The following is a 7,407-nucleotide window of genomic DNA, read 5'->3' on the forward strand; positions in this document are numbered from 1 at the left end:
TGCAATTCTTTTATGCCTTTACTCTCAGACCTCAAGTTAGGGTTTTGTAGACCTGTAGGCCTCTTAATTCGTATCATTTTATCATGTAAAATACTATATTCATGTCATATTTTATATGAAAATCATATGTTACAGTTCGTGTCAACGTGAAAACATAAAATATAAATTTTTTATTTTATTAAACATATTTATGATTTTTTTTAAATTTTAAGTTATGTTATTTTTATATCCTTTGTTCGAATAGTGTTACCGTGTCGTATTTCAAATTAATTTAGGGTTTTGTAACTTGCTGGAGCAGTGATTTCTGCTGCTATATTTTTTTTTCAAAATTTTTTTGGCTTTTTGCTTTTGAAGTGACGCATGGGTCAGCTGCATGTCACAAATACAGCTTAATGATAGAATCATGCATGGCATTGGTATCATTTTTTTTTAAATAAGAAAATAAAAGAAAATTTCCAAAATTAATAATTCTGTTCTACCATTAAGCTATTACTATATTTTTATTTGACTTTATGTTTAATATTGATAATATTCAATTACATACATTTTTAACCTCTTTATAATTTTATAGTTGAATTTAATTTAATATATTCTTTTATCATAAGATATTTGATACTTATGACCCTACATTCAATTTGTAATTATGTTTATGATCTAAAATTAATTAAATAATAAATAATAAATTATGAAATCTATATTAAATAGTTATGAAATTTTAAACTATTTTAATATTTAATAATATATTTGGATAATTGTATAATAATATATTTTAATATATTTTGCAGACTTCTATTTTTATTCAATACTTAAGTATGTTATTAAATTTTATTATAATAAAATTTCAATTACTTAAATACATTTAATAGCTATACATTAAATAATTAATTGTTAAAATTAATATAATAAAAATAAAATATTTAATATTATTTCTTAATTAAATGAATTTTATAATATAATTATTTCTTATTACTGATTAACTATTAATTAATATAAAATGAAAATAAAAGTATTCTAATTTATACTAAAACTAGAACTGTTTGAATTGTTATTAATTCATTTCTTTAAAACATTAATTTATTGTTTAAATATCTTAATGAATGTTTATAATTATAAAATACTAATAATAAAATTAGTTATGATCTAATAATAATATAAATTGTAATTATTAATCTAGAAAAATGATATTATAAATAATATATTATTTAATAGGTATTTTTAAAATACAATTATTAAGTATAATATTATTTAGAAAAAATACAATTATTAATTGTAATACTAATTGATAAATTATAAATATACTTATGTATTTATTAATTATAATTTGATAATAATTGACAAATTGTAAATATATTTATGTATTTATTAATTATAATTTAATAATAATTGATAAATTGTAAACATATTTATGTATTTATTTTTAATTATTAATATTTATTATAACTAATAAGTATTATAATTAATTGTATCAGTAATTATTAAATTAATTATTAAATTTAATAATTAATAATTGTTAATATAATTCTATAATTAATAATTTATATTAAAATAATATAATTTATATTAAAATTACTATAAAAATGATTATAATTAAATATTATTGCCATTTTGTTAATCAAATCTGTGTTTCAATTATTTTAATTGTAATAAATAAAATAAAATAATTATAACTAATGAGTATAATAAATGATTAATTAAAACTCATTGACTTTGATTAATAAATATAGCAACAATATTTAATTATAATCATTTTTATAGTAATTTTAATATATAATATTATATTTTTTGAAAATATATCTGATTTTAATATCAAAAGATACAAATATTTTATTATATAATTAAATAGTTAGTTTTAATAATTGCATATAGAAAAATAATTTTGTTTGAATTTTAAAATGTTAGATTAGATTCATAATAAATAATAATCCGACCTACATCCACAAATTTGGATAAATTTAAACATTCATTCTTGTAAGGAAAAACGAAAAAAGTAACTAGATTTACCATCCTTTTAAAGGTCGCATGAGAAAAAGAGAATCCAATCGCATAGCACCATGAAAGATATTTCCACCTAATAACCAATGAAAGTGGCTTAAATTCAATGCTTTCCAGCTTCAGGATAAAACAAACAAATAAGCAAACGAGGATTTTCGTATTGACATTCAGAAAATTAAATTCAATGCTAAGCCTTTGATAAAAGAAAAAAAATTGGTTTGGGGAGGGAGGGAGGGATCTGGGAATGGAATTTTATGAAAAAAAGTAAATTGTCTACAGCATTCGTAAGAAAAAATAGCAAGATGTGCTTGAAAGGGAGTCATGAGTTACAGACGGTTTAAAATATCCAAAAACTGTATAAAAAAAACAACACGATACGGAAGAATATATACAAAAGCAACAAGATTTAAAATTTTAATAAAAATTATGAATTTTATCATGAATTGTTAGAGCTACTTAGAAATAAAATCAGCATCCGACTAGCTTTATCAGATTAAAGCACAGAATTATGGATACAAAGTACCTGTCAAGCCAATTTCCCTTTCAAGGTCAGGAGGAGTTAGTATGTCATAGCCAACGATAGATGAGCTGAACTCTGGAGCATATTCATCAATCAAGTAGAAACATCTTTGTGCAAATATGACTCCTACAATATGAACATTATTATGAGGGAATGGTCAGCAATGGGGCAATGATACCTGCACTGAAGTGTTGTCCAACAATAGCAGCTAAATACCTCAATGATTTACACGCTAACTAAGCTTGGAAGAGACTTGGATAAAGTTCTACTCACCCTGTAAGCACGATCATCTCAGCTGCCATTCGATGGTATTGGATGAACAAGTTAATGACATGTTTACCTACGAAAACAGGCAATCTGAAAGCAAAACAAAACATAGTGCATAAACCCTGAATGGTTATCATGCAAATAGACTTCAATAGGCAAGTTTTAGTACCCTTTAACAGCTAATCAGGTTAATCTTCTGAGAACAATTTGCTTCAAGGGAATATGTCATCATATATGTTCATGAGAGGAAAAAGTAACCAAACACTATCAAATCAAATCTTGAAGATAGTATATTTCTAAGACTTCACCAGGATTTGCAGACATTTGACAGTTTACATAGATTGACAATGCAATTGCGCGATATTTGTTAGCTTCCAAGTTGACTTATGTATAAGACAAATCTTATGTTTTCTTCAAGATATAATTCTTATACCATAATGGAAAATAGCCCCTTTCAACCGGGACTATCAGCAAACTAGCACAACTAACATTACCCAAAAGAGTGATAGTGGTCCAATGTAAAAATCAGTAGTTCAAAATATATAATACAGAGAGAAGTAGCAGACGAGAATGCTTCCGGCATGCAGATCGTAGACAGTATAAAGGAATAATTCTTCCTCTAACTTAATTCCTAAGTACACTCTCAGTTCTTCGAGTAGAAAAATATCATCAAAGCACAGAATGAAAAATAAAAAGATATATAGAAAGAGAAGAAAAAGAAAAGGATCCAACAATATGCGTATACGAAGATAGCAAAATTGGGTTCAAGGTGGAGAAATTGTCTTGTTCAGCAATGATAGAATTTTCATTTCAGTCTTCTTGCTGGTAATCCCTTGACTGCATCTTGACAGTCGAATTAATCTCGTTCATCCTAAAAAAAAAAAAAAAGGCAGCAGAGCAGATAAAAGTAGGCATAGGATATCTTTAAGAGTTAGTGACAATAACCAGATCATTTTGGAGTTCCAGTTTAAGAGTGACTAATAGATGCACATTATCAGACAATACATATAAATCTAATGATGATAGATAATGAATTGTACCTGATCATCTAGGCTTTTGAGACGGAATAGCAAGTTGGATTATGATGGCAAGTAATAAAGTTAATGCTATTATCACCACTTCTTTGATATTGGCATCTCTATCTGCAATAGATGATCTGACTCCTTTTGTTTTGTGTTAAATAGATTATTATCATCTGTCTTTCCTTTTTCCACTAGATCCAGCGTTCTGTTTCCTCAAATTCTGTTCTTGTGGTCTACTAACTTACTCAGACTGATCATACAAGCCAAGATTATAGGAAAACTAATTAAATATGCATATGCATCTATGTCCAAACTGGTAAGAACTAAACTCTAAACCCACAATTTTTGCTAGTAGGGTAAAACTATAAAAACATGAATCTCACTCAAACCTCCAAGTCAGTACCCTGTTGTCCCCCGGATGAACCATAAAACGAGTCCAAAAGGCTGAGCTGCGTGCTTTATTCTTGAAACGATCTTGGAGAGATGAAATACCTTGCAAAGATTCAGGAAGCAGCGAATTCAAACGTGGATCCATCAGTTTACAGAACCTCTCTAACAGATTCTCATATCTATGAAATTAAAAAAAAAAATAGTAATCTGTTACAGTTCAAATTTATCTCCAATTCATAATAATCTTGTTTTCATACAAGAAATGATAACATGATTCACCCACATAAATACATGCATGCATAAGACATACATAAACACATATTCCTACATACATGATACATACATAAAACCAGAGAATTCAAATTTTAAAAGAAAATCAATCCAATTAAAAGGACATTAAAATCGATAAGTACGTTGGATAAGCATCGGCATCTCGCTTGGAGAACTTGGAGATGTCAGAGTGATTAAGCTCTTTATCAGGCCCTAACAAAAGATATCTTCCATCCAAACAAGGCGTAAACGACGATGGATTCCTCTTCAACAACTTCAATCCATGTCTCGCTAACTCTAGTTCTCTGACAAACTCAAATAAGCAATAAGAAGATCGACTCATTAACTCTGAAAAATCAAAAAATAGTTCAAATATTAAATAAAGTAGTAGTATAAGATGGAAAACGTGCTTTGAGAACCTGATAAGGGAGGGACGGAGGAGGCTCTGGAGGTAACTGCATCGAGAGAACTTGAAGCCAGGGATCAGTTCCTCGGTCACTGCTGCTCATCCGATGACGTGGAGTCGCTCGAGCACGAGCACAGAGAGTCCACCGCGAGACAAGTAAGCCGCCGCTGTCAAGCTCCGATCACAAGCGCGTCCCACTTCATCTCCTTCAGCTCGTGACTGCCGATGCCGGACCTCCTTTGCCACATTGCTCTGAGCTTTGAAGTGAGCTTGTTTCTGCTAATTGATTGGCAGCCAAAAGGAGCGAGAGAGAGTTTGAAATTTGTATTGAAAAATGAGAGCAGAGCTGAAGCAAATGTTGGTTTGGTAGCGTTTTTAAGTTTTTGGCGAGATGAGTACAGGGAGGATTATGGTGGGACCCAGCTAAGGGAATCAAGCCAAAGGAATCCACGTCGGTTGAAAATTGAAATTCCTGCCTACACGACTAACAAAGTTTTAGACACTAATTTCAGTTAAGGATGACAATGGATATAATCGGATATTTAATTTAAATAATTATAAAAGAATAATTAATTAATTTAGATAAAAAATTTATTATTTGTGATAGATTCACAAATAGTATTCAATATATTTAATATTTAAATTTATTTAAATTTTAATAAATATTTAAATTTATATCTAAATTTGTTATCTTTTTTCATGTATAAAATATATAAAATTTTATGCTTGTAATAAATTTTAGATTTTAAAATAATTTTTATTTATTATTAATTAAAATTGAACTTAAATTTTAAATTAAAATTTTGTTTATTTTATATTTTAATAAAATTTTAAATAAATAAATATTTTAATTAATTAAAATATTTAAACAAATAGTATTTATTTAAATGGATTTAAGTTTGAATGATAATATTAAACTTAAACAAATATTTAAATTAATTTTAATATTATAAATATTAAATAAATTCAAATACAAATTTCTTAAAAATAATAAATATTCATTCCATTATTATTCCTAATATTTATTTAGGATAGCTGACATGTCGGTTCAGTCATTGGAAAGCATATTTGCAGGTTAGTGGAGCATCTTTAAATAAAAAATTTTATTAATTTTTTATACTAAAATCATGAAAATGACGATAAAAATACAATGACTTTTTGGTACGCAGAGGCGGCGATAGCTTGGGAGATAACTGAGTGAGCTATTAGGTTTTTTAAAGGTTTGGGGCTTTACTTGGACTAAATTAATCCAAAGTATTTATCAATGTATATTGGTTTAAGTTTTTTAAATAAGATTTTGGTTTTTAATTTTATAAATAAAAAAATAAATATTAAGAGAATTTATTATTTTTATAAAGTTTGATTCAATTCGATTTTAAATTAATTAAACTTAAAATAATTATCAAATTTTGAAAGATTTTAAATAAAAAAAATATAAAATACTTCAATAGATAATTAAAAATACATAATCCGATTAAAATAAAACATGATAGATGAAAATGGTAAAGAATATAATACAAATATTCATTTAAACACTTGCATGAACCCTAAAGTTATGAACCCTAATGTTTTGGAAGCAACTCCAACTCATTTAAACAGTGATTAAAAATTGAATTTAATATTCAAATTCTACTTGAACTCAATAAATTGTATTGGCTAATTATTCTAACATGTTATTATTAATTGTCATCCCGATGTGTTTAACTTACCTAAAGCTAATACTAAAATAAATTAAATACAAATATAAAAAATATTTTAAATATTAATTATAAATTTAATTAATAACACATTTATCACCTTTACATAAAATAAATAAAATTCTCACTTTTTTTTTTTAAGTAATGGAGGGGATGATTTCCCGATTTTATATAAGATACTCAAACCCTATATAATCGAGTCAAATAGGGTCGGGCGTCCAGTTACCCACCTCACATTGCCCATCCTTTGAAATAGAGCCCTAGCTCAAGCTAACTCAGGAATTTGGACCATATAGGCTGAGTCATGTAAGCCCATCAAAGGTTTGGGTTTTCTTTGGGACCAACATAAGCCTTCAACAATAATTTAAGTGTTTTTTATTTCAAAGCAATTCAAGTTCTCAAATTGCAGATAAAAAACCCTAGTTTTGTCTTTGATCAATAACAAACCTACTAAAAATTTGTTGAGATTTGTAGTATATTATTTTTGTAAAATATTATATAAACTAAAAATATATATCCATACATGAATCCAAAATTTAACCAAGTTAGTTTTATATAACCATTTTAAAAATGTGATATCAAGAATATTTGAGATCAAATCTTACAAAAAACGTCATCGAATTTTAAAGTAGTATGATTTAAATAAAAAATTTTACCCAATTTAACATGTTTAGCATTTTTTTTTTTTATAATAACAAAATCACTATAACTCACTTTATTGAGTTTGCTACCGTAGAACTCAAGAGTTATATCTATGTGTTCAACATTATACCTCAATTATATCCTTATAAAAAGATCATTCGCTCTATTAATTCCGTCTCCATCTATCAAAACAATCGCAAA

The 7,407-nt window shown here is 26.7% G+C and overlaps 1 long non-coding RNA gene across 2 annotated transcripts; it reads right to left on the reverse strand.

Annotated features, from left to right (window-relative positions):
* Window positions 1–1,863: 1,863 nt before the first annotated feature.
* Window positions 1,864–5,361, reverse strand: LOC111316239 (uncharacterized). Of its 2 annotated transcripts, XR_016333269.1 has the most exons (6): window positions 4,881–5,361; window positions 4,605–4,766; window positions 3,820–4,370; window positions 2,786–3,650; window positions 2,516–2,638; window positions 1,864–2,068 (listed from the first exon to the last, which is right to left on the reverse strand). It is a non-coding gene; the product is annotated as an uncharacterized LOC111316239 (long non-coding RNA). The 2 variants fall into 2 exon arrangements; XR_016333268.1 differs by having other exon boundaries at window positions 2,786–4,370.
* Between the last annotated feature and the right edge of the window lie 2,046 nt (window positions 5,362–7,407).

This window comes from Durio zibethinus, chromosome 24 (genome assembly GCF_047325235.1).
Source record: "Durio zibethinus cultivar Kanyao isolate XHJ-2024 chromosome 24, ASM4732523v1, whole genome shotgun sequence".
Taxonomy (NCBI): Eukaryota; Viridiplantae; Streptophyta; class Magnoliopsida; order Malvales; family Malvaceae; genus Durio; species Durio zibethinus.